At 37.4% G+C, this 13,168-nt stretch overlaps 1 pseudogene; it reads right to left on the reverse strand.

Moving 5' to 3' along the window:
- Positions 1-2,203: 2,203 nt before the first annotated feature.
- LOC122700761 lies at positions 2,204-6,366 on the reverse strand (annotated as a pseudogene).
- Between the last annotated feature and the right edge of the window lie 6,802 nt (positions 6,367-13,168).

Here is a 13,168-nt window from a genome sequence, read left to right on the forward strand (position 1 = left end):
CAGGTGGTGATTGCAGCCATAAATTTAAAAGACGCTTGCTCCTTGGAAGGAAAGTTATAACCAACCTAGACAGTTATGGTTTTTCCAGTAGTCAGGTATGGATGTGAGAGTTGGAATATAAAGAAAGCTGAGTGCCAAATAATTGATGCTTTTGAACTGTGTTATTGGAGAAGATTCTTGAGAGCCCCTTGGACTGCAAGGAGATCTAACCAGTCTATCCTAAAGGAAATCAGTTCTAAATATTCATTGGAAGGACTGGTGCTGAAACTGAAGCTCCAATACTTTGGCTACCTGGTGCACACAACTGACTCATTGTAAAGACATTGATGCTGGGAAAGATTGAAGGCAGAAAGATAAGGGGATCACAGATGAGATGGTTGGATGGCATCACCGACGTGATGGACATGAGTTTGAGTAGGCTCTGGAAGTTGGTGATGGACAGGGAAGCTTGGCGTACTGCAGTCCATGGCGTTGCAAACAGTCGGACACGACCGAGCAACTGAATTGAACTGAACTGAACTATCTGCAGAACTTTATTAGTTTTCAGTAATTGTTCTGAAGGTGAAGTTAAAACTTTCATATTCAATTACCTATTACTGGTGTCATCACAAAAATGTATAATTTTTTTTAAATGAGTGATAAACTTTCCATATCATTAATAGATTTATTATATTAAAATATGGTCTCACTTAAATAACATCTTTAATCCTCAACTACATTAGAAAGTGATTATGTAGATTCTTGTACTTATTGAATAATGTGGTGCTCTATATTAACCCACGGTCATTGACCAAACAAATGCTCAGAGACTTTAGACACAATGAAACAGGAAGCAAGCTTACAAACATTAGAAATAACAGAGAAGCCAATTAGAGAGTATTTGCTGAATACCGAGGTTTACATCAAACTTTGCAATATGTTATTTCACTCAACTTAAAACATAATTTCAAAGAAGATGATTAAATATATGCGCACATGTAGTTAAACAAATATAGAGAGCTATAATGTAAAAATCACAGTTAGTAATTAGTAAAGGAGTCATGAATTTATTTATCCTACTAAATTTTTGAAGATGTAGGTATTCTATGTTAAAATTTTATTTTAGACATAAATATGTGTCAATGGCAATAGTGGTAAAAATTATAACACTTATTGAAAAAACTAAGTAAGTGATTTCAAAGAATATCTATTTTGCAAAATAATGACAGTATAAGCAAATCAAAGACATCATCACCCATTTCTTATACACTAGTAAATTCTAACTACTGCCTAAGTCAAAATGTTTATTTGCTAAAGATTTGCATTTAGCTAAGATTTGAGCCAGAAAAAGATAGAATATTATAAACAAAACATATGTATCAAGCAGCATAGTTTTCTGAGAAATCTGTCTGAGTTTGTAGCAGCTTGTTTTTCTCTTATGTTATTTGGGCAAGAGTTTAAATGAGCAGTGCCAAAAGGAAACACTAACAGACCATACATCAAAAGATACCACATAAATTATTTCTGTGTACTGGTCAGTTATAATAAAGAATTAAAAGCTTTTCAAAATCTTGGGTATGAAAAAACAAACAGCCCAATCAAAAAGTGAGCAGATCTAAATAGACATTTCTCCAAAGTGAATCTTCCAGGAAAAAGCATCTCTCTTGTTTTAGTTTTCAATGATAGTTATGAAGACTTTTGAGACAGAAGCAAATGTTTTATTTAGCTATGTTCCAGTCTTATAGATTATATAAAAGACTGACAATAACCTATCAATGCATACACAAAAAAGGTTTGTTACTGTAAATGGTACAATGCAACAGGAGCAAGAAAGTGTAATGCAATATTGAGATTCAGAACACCTTGGCTCAGCTTCCAGGGGCCATTCTCAGTCACATTCTCCAGAGAGGATGTACTTCCTCTCCAGAATACAAAGCAGGACACCTGGGAATCCAGATTTACTCAAGGAGGAAGCTGCTCTCTAGTTAAGAATCCAAAACCAGGATGTGTGAGCTGACTCAATAAACAGAAATTAAGTTGGCCTAATGGTAACTATTTAATAACTATGAATGTACATTTTCTCTAGCAATTCTCCAAAACTGGAACTGTCAGACCTGAGTGCAACTTCATTCATACTAGATTTTATGGTTTATTGCAGATTGACCAAGCATCATCACCATGAGTCCAGGTAATCTTGGAGACTAACACAACAAATCAGCCAGATCTATCCTGTACTTACACAAATATTAAGAAGAAAAATGCCTCTATTCTTGGAGAAAGATAAGGATATTTTCCTTTGTCAGAGCTTTCCAGTGAGTAACTTATCTAGACCTGTTTTCATGGCCTTGTTTCTTAGGCTGTATAAGATGGGATTAAGGAAGGGGCAATAAAATATAGAAAGAAGATATAAAATGAGATCAGTAAATGATGTAGACCCTAAAATAGATTTCAAGCATGTAATAAATTCAGTTGAGAGAAAAAGTGCACTAACTGCCGAGTGTGGGAGGCAAGTAGAAGAGGCTTTGACTGCCCTTCTGTAGATGGAATCTTTCTGACAGTAGAGAAGATGTAGATGTATGAGATTATGATGCACATAAAGCAACAGAAATCCAGGACTGCATTAACAAGTATAAGCACAATTTCTGCAGTTATATTCTTTGAGCAAGTAATAACTAACAAATGGGGAACATCACAGAAGATTTGTTGGATCTTGTTGAGCCCACAGTAAGATAAAGAAAATGTTTCTGCTGTGTGCATAACAGATAGCAAGCCACCACTGAACCAGGATAGAACCATCATCTGGACACATGTGCCTCTGTTCATAATAACTTCATAGTGCAGGGGATGGCAAATGGCAACATAGCAGTCAATGGACATGCCTGTGAGGAGAAATCGTTCTGCCACTGCTGAAAAAGGCACCAGAAACACCTGGGTGACACAATTAAGAAAGGTGAAGGAATTCCTGTGGGTCAAAAAGTTGACAACAGTTTTGAGCACAGCAACTGAAGTGAGGTAAATGTCAATAACGGACAAATTTCTTAAGAAGTAATGTGTGGAGGCATGGTTCTAAGGATGCTATTGAACTATGATGTTGGAGAATACTCTTTAGAGTCCCTTGGACAGCAAAGATATCCAACCAGTCCATCCTAAAGGAAATCAGTCCTGAATATTCATTGAAAGGATTGATGCTGAAACTCCAATACTTTTGCCACCTGAGGTGAAGAACTGACTCATTTAAAAAGACCCTGATTCTGGGAAAGATTGAAGGCAGGAGGAGAAGGGGATGACAGAGGACGAGATGGTTGGATGCCATCACCAACTCAATGGACATGAGTTTGAATATGCTCCGGGAGTTGGTGATGGACAGGGAAGCCTGGTGTGCTGCAGTCCATGGGGGTCTCTCTCAAAGAGTCGGACACGACCAAGTGACTGAACTGAACTGAAGGATGTTATAAAAAAAAATGAGGCCATTCCCCATTAGGGCTGCCAGGTAAATTACTATGAAAAACCCAGCTTGTTAAGAACTGAAAAATCCATGGACCAGGAAAACAAAAGATAATAAATTCTGATACTGTGGAGATATTGTTCATTCTTGATGAAATATTCTGCATTAGGAAAAAGTTTGGTTAAAGTGGTCATAAATCCTAAATATAGTCAATATTACCTCAGCATACCTGAAAAATAACAACTCTAAATAAGTGTTCCTATTTAATGATCATCTTTTTAATGACCATGTTGAGTGTGTGTGTGAAAGAGACAGAAGTAAAAAATAATTTCAATGGTATATCTTCTCCATCAATATAAGCCTATATATTAATCATATACTTTACATGTACTTTATGAGATTTTTTTCAGTTTCTCTTCATGTGTCTACAAACTGTTATAATGCTATGCAACTATATAACAAATTGTTTCAGCTTCTCAGCACAATAGGATCCTAATTTACATATGAACAAAAGTAAGAGAAAGATATGGAGTATACAATGATGCCATGTCACAACATATCTATTTGCCTTGTGTTTTTTTTTTCTTTCAATCAATTGACTGTTAGAAATAATTATTTGCTCCAACTTTTGTCTTAAAAATAAACTCCATAACATAATAGAAATTCTTCTCTCTACTTAAATTTGCTTCCTTTCTACACAACTCCGGGCTTTCCAGGTGGCACCAGTGGTAAAGAATCTGTCTGTCTGCCAATACAGGAGATGCAAGAGATGCAGCTTTGATCCCTGGTTTGGGAAGATCCCCTGGAGTAGGAAATTGCACACCCCACTCCAGTATTCTTGCCTAGAAAATCCCATTGGCAGAGAAACCTGGTGTGCTACACAGTCCATGAAGCCCCAAAGATTTGGACGCAACTGAGCACACACACAACTCTAATCTTTTTTAATATCTTCTAAGATTTTAGATTATTGAATAATGGATTAAATGTCATATCCCAGAATTTCTTCTTTGGGCCTTTTGGGTTTCTCTACATTCTCCCTTAACAGTCTCATATCATTTTGGTTACCGAGTTTTCACCTTTTTAAAGTCAATTCATTTATTTTTAAAATTCATCTACCTAGATGGATGGTAGAAAGTTAGAAACAGATATAAACTCACACATATATTTACTAGGTCATACTTCAATATACTACTACAAACATGGAAATATAAGAAAAGCTAAATTTATGTCTACAAAACTATATTTCCTATCTCTATATTTTAATTGCCAATGTCATTTTTCTCACCCCTGATTTGTATGCTTCCTAGATGTCATGAACTGTTTCCAAATGTTTTGCCTAAGTATAACTCCATTTTAAAATGTAAATTCTGTCTTCTTCTCTACTTGATTTAAAATCTGCCAATCCCTTGGTAGGGAAGATATAGATAAATGAAAGCATAGCTATAGACATAGGCATAGATATAAACATACATGGGTACATATATTTAAAAGCATATAAGTTTATCTCTCTGTCATCTATTTATTAATAGTCTTACCTCAACATATTTCTGGCTTAATTTTTGATGCCATAATTGAGACTATTATCTCTGGCCTGTCTTTCTCACTCAATGATCAACAATTATTTTTTACCCATTTAAGAATTCAATTAATAAAACTGAGTAAAATGGATAAAGAAAAGAGTTAAAAAGTTGGGTGAATAAATTTAGTGTAAAATGCTGAAATTAATTGACATCTCTGATATGCGTGTATCTTTTCTTCAGTGCATGATTTTTATTAAAATACACCTTCATGTGTTTTCTGATTATGTTGATATATATATATTTTTATTTCCCAGATTGGCTACTGTTATTATATTTTCCCTTAATGTCATCTAATATCTCTTCTACTCTCTGTCAACCTGACTGTCTCTATAGATAGATAGATAGATCTCCTATTTTTATATGTTGAAAAATGTAGATAAATAAAAATTAAATGAATACAAAATATTTGTGATGGGATATTTGGCATGTAATGCATTTCCTCTTATACTTTATTAGAAAAAATTACCTAAAACTAATCATTCCAAAATTATAATTATTTAAGAGTTATGAAATTTAACAAAGTAGAGAAGATATAGTTGAACTATAGTTGAGCTTACATTTTAGAGGCTCAAATGCATAGAATTCCAAACTACTTTTAAAAATCTAAGCTCCATATATGTATTGTATAATTCAAAGCTATGCTTTACATAAGTCAAAACTAAACAAAGCTAATTGATAATTACTATAGTAATTATTTGCTTCCTCCAGTAATATCCAGTACATTTTAGTGGTAATGCATTGCCAAGTTATATATAACTTTTTGATCTCTCACTTCAGCATTTTACTTACTTTGCTAATTTTTTTATTGTGGTTAATTTACCTAGTGTTTTCAACTTATTTTTCATTCATTACAATGAATCAGAATGCTGTTGTGCATTACAAAGAAGTTATGTAAATAAAGAGTTACAAAGACAAATATGTCTTTTGTATATAAGCTCATTTTAGAATATAGATAGATACAGAAGACTTCTCTGTGGCCTATACTTAGCAATTCATGCTTTAGAGATATTAAATTAAGCATTATTACAGAAGAAACTTCCTAACTACAGAATTTAAATAAGATTTTTTTACAGGCTTCTCATATTTTGACTGAAATTATAATCAACAGTCAGAGTGAAAGAAAATAAAACTCACTAAAGTATCTGTTCTATAGAAGGTGAAAGAATACAGCAGGCTTCATGTCATAGTCACTGTTTAAATTATTACTGATGATTCATCCAGATGGACAACATTAACTTTGACTTTCAGATATGTAAATGCTCTTTTCCTTTCCAAGAGGCACTATACTTTCTGTGAGCAAACATATTTGTCAGTGAGTATAGAAAGATTAAGAATGGTGATGATTTTATATCTGCTGCCCATGTCCCAGTGGCTTAAAATTGGAAATGTTCCAAAGAGAGAGGCTGCCACTTTTGTTGAAATTGGCTTATCTGTCCCTTTCAATTACAAGACAAATCTTGGCACTGTCTTATATGAAGAAATTAAGTACCACAACTGACTTTTCCTTACCAATAAGTAACTTCAAAGGCTTCCGTGGTGGCTCAGATGGTAAAGAGTCTGCCTGCAATGTAGGAGACCTGGGTCCCATCCCTGGGTCTGGAAGATCCTCTGGAGAAGAGAATGGCCACTCAGTTCAGCACTCTTGCCTGGAGAATTCCAATGACAGAAGAGCTTGGGGGGCTAAAATTCAAATACTGGCATGCAGTCAAGAGTCCCCATAATCACTAAGTAGGTATTTAAGGATCATATTTATCCTATCACCCATTGAGCTGTTACAGAAAAGAATCTATGTAATTAGCATGTTCCCAGGTATTGGTTATGTCACTCATAGAGTGTGTGTATGCGCTATGTCACTTCAGTCGTGTCCAACTCTTTGAGATCCTATGGACCTTAATCCATCAGGCTCCTCTGTCCATGATATTCTCCAGGCAAGAATACTGGAGTGGGTAGCCATTCCCTTTTCCAGGGGAGCTTCCTGGACCAGGGAACAAACCCGCGTCTTTTACCTCTGCTTCATGGGCAGGTAGGTTCTTTACCACTAGCGCGACTTGGCAAGCCCTGCAGCACAAATATATTTTTATTAGTTTCTTGAAATAGAAAAGCCATATTTGCATTTATAATGGTGAGATGTCAGTCATATTCTCTTCTAAAGAGCTATACTAACAAATACTTGATTCTGTTGAGTGAAACCAATCAATCAATATCATAAAATCAAAGCCTCCAATTTATGCAGGTAATGAAGCACACAGAAAGTGACTTAACAAACTAAACATTAGTTTACTTATACTTTGGTAAAAAGAGCATAATAAGTTAGCTGTAATTTAAATAGTGTTCATTTGTGATAGATTTTCATGTATACAAATTCCTTAAGACAAAAGTGTAATACAAACATTCATATTGTGATACCTAAGTAAATTTCAGATCCAAATGCTGAAAAAAGTGTTACATTTTTTATGAAACCCTGGTAGCTCAGATGGTAAAGCGTTTGCCTGCAATGCAGAGACCCAGGTTCGATTCCTGGGTTGGAAAGATCCTCTGGAGAAGGAAATGGCAACCCACTCCAGTACTCTTGCCTGGAAAATTCCATGGATGGAGGAGCCTGGTAGGCTACAGTACTGCTGCTGCTGCTGCCAAGTCACTTCAGTCGTGTCCGACTCTGTGTGATCCCATAGACGTCAGCCCACCAGGCTCCCCCATCTCTGGGATTCTCCAGGCAAGAACATGGGGTTGTAAAGAGTCGGCCACGACTTAGTGACTTCACTTCACTTCAGCAAATAAGTTAAATATTTTAGCAGTGTCATCACTACTAGGCTGCCATACAAGAAATGCAAAACAGTTTTTCAAGTTGAAATAAAAGGACACTATTTAGTAATATGAGAACATATGACTGTATAAATTTACAGGTAAATGTAAACATATAAACATATTCTGCATAATACTGTAATGGTTATGTGAATCATTATTAGCTGTAGTATAAATACTAGAAGACAAAAGTATTAAATAAAGTTATAACTGTAGTAATTAATTAATAAGTACACAATATAGAAATATGACTGGTAACATTAAAAAATGAAATATTTTAGCAGGCAGTAAATATGCTGAGCTTAAAGTTAAGCTGTTGTCAATTCAGAATAGACTGTTATGACTTCTGATTCAAGACGCCAGAGTAGAAGGACATGTGCTCATCTCCTGTGGGAACACTAAAATTGCAACTAGCTGTTGAATAACCATCTACAGAAGGATGCTGGAACACACTAATAAAAGATACCCCACATTCAAAGAGAAAGAAGAAGCTGCAGCAAGATGGTAGGAGAGCCGCAGTCACAATAAAATCAAATCCCATACCTGCTGGGTGCGTAACCCACAAACTGGAGAACAATAATACCAAAGAAGTTCTCCCACTGTTGGGAAGGATCTGAATGCCATGACAGGCTTCCCAGCCTAGGGTTCTGATAAAACAGAATATAGTAAAAAGAATGAAAAGAAATGAAGACAGCCTAAGAGACATATGAGACAACAACAGGTGCACTAACATTCACAGTATAGGGGTCCCAGAAGGAGAAGAGAGAGAAAGGACCTGAGAAAATATTTGAATAGATAATAACTGAAAACTTCCTTAACATGGGAAAGGAAATAATCAACCAAGTCCAAGAAGAACAGAGAGTCCTAAGCAGGATAAATCCAAGGAGGAACACACCAAAACACACAGTAATCAAACTAAAAAAGATTCAAGACAAATATAAAATATTAAATGTAACAAGGGAAAAATGACAAATAACATACAGGGGAACTCCCATCAGGCTGCAACAGGAGCAAAAGAGGCAGGAAACAACTTTTGAAAGAAGGACATAGCCCAAGGACACAACAAAAACCAACTAAAGTCAAATGAGACCAAGATGGCAGACAAGACTAGACCTCAATCCTCAATCAACAAGTGAAATGACACACTCAGAGGTGCCATGACAGTTCCGCAGCATTGTTAAAAGACCAAGGAGAGGGAGGTGGCCCAAATCCTTAAAATCTCCACCCCTTCTCAAAAATAGCTGGAATAATCTTCCCACTCATTCAGTTCAGTTCACTTCAGTCCACCAGTTGTGTCCAACTCTCTGCAAACCCATGGACTGCAGCTTGCCAGACTTCCCTGTCCATCACCAACTCCCAGCGGTTACTCAAACTTATGTCCATTGAGTCAGTGATGCTATCAAAACATCTCATCTGTCATCCCTTTCTCCTCCCACCTTCAGTCTTTCCAAGCATCAGGGTCTTTTCCAATGAGTCAGCTCTTCCCATCAGGTGGCCAAAGTAATGGAGTTTCAGCTTCAGCATTAGGCCTTCCAATGAATATTCAGGACTGATTTCCTTCAGGATGGACTGGTTGGATCTCCTTGTTGTCCAAGGGATTCTCAAGAGTCTTCTCCAACACCACAGTTAACAAGCATCAATTCTTTGGTGCTCAGCTTTCTTTATAGTCCAACTCTCACATCCATACATGACTGCTGGAAAACCATAGCTTTGACTAGACAGACCTTTGTTGGCAAAGTAATGTCTCTGCTTTTTCGTATGCTGCCTAAGCTGGTCATAACTTGGTCATTCCAAGGAGCAAGCGTCTTTTAATTTCATGGCTGCAGTCACCACCTGCAGTGTTTTGCAACCCCCCAAAATAAAGCCAGGCACTGTTTCCATTGTTTCCCCAACTATTTGCCATAAAGAGATGACACCAGATGCCATAATCTTAGTTTTCTGAATGTTGAGCTTTAAGCCAACCTTTTCCACTCTCTTCTTTCACTTTCATCAAGAGGCTCTTTAGTTCTTCTTCACTTTCTGTCATAAGGCTGATGTCATCTGAATATCTGGGGTTATTGATATTTCTTTCAGCAATCTTGATTCCAGCCTGTGCTTCATCTAGCCTAGCATTTCTCATGATGTACTCTGCATAGAAGCTAAATAAGTAGGGTCACAATATACAGCCTTGACATACCCCTTTCCTGATTTGGAACCAGTCCATTGTTCCATGTTCAGTTCTAACTGTTGCTTCTTGACCTGCATACAGATTTCACAGGAGGCAGGTCAGATGGTCTGGTATTCCCGACTCTCGAAGAATTTTCCACAGTTTGTGGTGACCCACACTGTCAAAGGATTTGGTGTAGTCAATAAAGCGGAAGTAGATGCTTTTCTGGAACTCTGGTTTTTTCTATGATTCATTGGACGTTGGCAATTTAATCTCTGGTTCCTCTGCCTTTTCTAAGTCCAGCTTGAACATCTGGAAGTTCTCAGTTCAAGTACTGTTGAAGTCTGGCTTGGAGAATTTTGACCATTACTTTGCTAGAGTGTGAAATGAGTGCATTTTTGCAGTAGTGTGAACATTTCTTTAAGATTGCCTTTCTTTGGGGTTGGAATGAAAACTGACCTTTTCCAGTCCTGTGACCACTGCTGTTTTCCAAATTTGCTGTAGTTTGTGCGGCAGTTTGACAGCATCATCTTTTAGGATTTGAAATAGCTCAACTGGAATTCCATCACCTCCACTAGCTTTTTTCCTAGGGATGCTTCCTAAGGCCCATTTGATTTCACATTTAGGATGTCTGGCTCTAGGTGAGTGATCACACCACAGTGGTTAACTGGTTCATTAAGATCTTTTTTGTATAGTTCTTCTGTGTATTCTTGCCACCTCTTCTTAATATCTTCTGCTTCTTTTAGGTTCATACCATTTCTGTCTTTTATTGGGGCCATCTTTGCATGAAATGTTCCCTTGGTATCTCTAATTTTTTTGAAGAGATCTCTAGTCTTTCCCATTCTATTGTTTTCCTCTATTTCTTTGCATTGATGACTGAGGAAGGCTTTCTTATCTCTCCTTGCTATTCTTTGGAATTCTGCATTCAAATGGGTATATCTCTCCTTTTCTCCTTTGCCTTTAGCTTTTCCTCTTTTCACAGCTATTTGTAAGACCTCCTCAGACAAGCATTTTCCCTTTTTTTCATTTATCTTTTTGAGGATGGTCTTGATCACTGCCTCCTGTACAATGTCATGAACTTCCAGCCATATTTCTTCAGGCATTATGTCTATCAGATCTAATCCTTTGAATCTATTTGTCACTTCTACTGTATAATCGTTAGGGATTTGATTTAGGTCATACTTGAGTGGTCTAGTGGTTTTTCCCTAATTTCTTCAGTTTAATTTTGAATTTGGCAATAAGGAGTCATGATCTGAGCCACCATATGCTTCCGTTCTTGTTTTTGCTGACTGTATAGAGCTTCTCTGTCTTTGGCTGCAAAGAATATAATCAATCTGATTTCTGTATTGACCATCTGGTGATGTCCATGTGTAGAGTCCTCTCTTGTGTTGTTGGAAGAATATGTTTGATATAACCAGTGCTTCTCTTGACAAAACTCTATTAGCTTTCACCCTGCTTCATTCTGTACTCCAAGGCTAAATTTGCCTGTTACTCCAGGTGTTCTTGACTTCCTACTTTTGCATTCCAGTCCCCTATAATGAAAAGTACATCTTTTTTGAATGCTAGTTCTAGAAGATCTTGTAGGTCTTCAAAGAACCATTCAAGTTCAACTTCTTCAGCATTACTGGTTGGGTCATAGACTTGGATTATTGTGATATTGAATGATTTGCCTTGGAAATGAACAGATCATTCTGTTGTTTTTGAGACTGCATCCAAGTACTGCATTTTGGACTCTTGTTGACTATGATGGCTACTCTATTTCTTCTGAGGTATTCTTGCCCACAATATTAGATATAATGGTCATCTGAGTTCAATTCACCCATTCCAGTCCATTTTGGTTCACTGATTCCTAAAATGTTGATGTTCACTCTTGCCATCTTCTATTTGACTACTTCCAATCCTTTGTGACACCATGGACTACACAGACTAAGGACTTCTCCAGGCTACAATACTGATTGGATTTCCTTTCAGTCCAAGGGACTCTCAAAAGTTTTCTCCAACACTACAGTCAAAAGCATCAATTCTTCAGCACTTTGCTTTCTTTATAGTCTAACTCTCACATCCATACCTGACTACTGGAAAAATCGTAGTTTTGACTAGATGGACTTTGTTGGCAAAGTAATGTCTCTTCTTTTTAGTATGCTGTCTAGGTTTTCATAGCTTTTCCTCCAAGTAGCAAGCATCTTTTAATTTCATGGCTGCAGTAACCATCTGCAGTGATTTTGGTGCCCCCAAAATAAAGTCTCTCGTTGTTTCCATTGTCTCCCCAATTTGCCATGAAGTGATGTAACAGGATGCCACGATCTAAAGGCTGAGTTTTTGAAATGCTGTTTTAAGCCAACTTTTTCACTCTCCTCTTTCACTTTCATCAAGAGGCTCTTTAGTTCTTCTAAAGGTCCTATGTATGCTCTGCTGCAGGGCACTGTGACCCAAGCCTCTGCCAGAGACTCCTGGACACTCACAGGCAAGTCTGGGTCAGTCTCTTGTGGGATCACTTCTCCTTTCCTCCGGGTCCTGGTGTGCACAAGGTTTTGTTTGTGCCCTCCAAGAGTCTGTTTACCAAGTCCTGTGTAAGTTATGGTGGCTTTATGGTGGGTTTAATGGTGACCTCCTTGAAGAGGGCTTATGCCATATCCAGGTCTGCTGCACCCAGAGTCCCTGTCCCTGTGTTAGGCCACTTTTGACCCTTACCTCTGCAGGAGACACTCAGACGCAGCTCTGGCTCAGTCTTTGTGGGGTCTCTGGGTCCTGGTGTGCACAAGGTTTGTTTGAGCCCTTGAGCATCTCTGGAGGGAATGGGGTTTCATTCTAAACATGATTTCACCCCTTCTACTGTCTTTCTGGGACTTCTCATTTACCCTTGGACATGGGGTATCTTTTTTTGGTGGGATCAAACATTTCTCCTGTCAACCATTGTACAGCAGCAAGTTGTAATTTTGGAGTTCTCGCAGAAGAAGATGAACACACGTCCTTCTACTCTGCCATCTTAAGGATACCTCATTAAATTCTTCTCATTCTTGAACCTTTCTGCTTTAGTGTTCTGCTACCAGCCAAAGGAAATTCTTCTCTCAAAGGGCTCCTCACCCTTTGGACGGCCAACAGGATCTCAAATCACCACAAGATCTTTTCAAGGTCAAGTTGTCCATCATTTCAAATTTTGCTGCAGGTTCTTTTCCTTAAACTGCTCTGGATGTCAGAAGTCCTAAACATCAAGGT

This window comes from Cervus elaphus, chromosome 9, assembly GCF_910594005.1.
Source record: "Cervus elaphus chromosome 9, mCerEla1.1, whole genome shotgun sequence".
NCBI lineage: Eukaryota > Metazoa > Chordata > Mammalia > Artiodactyla > Cervidae > Cervus > Cervus elaphus.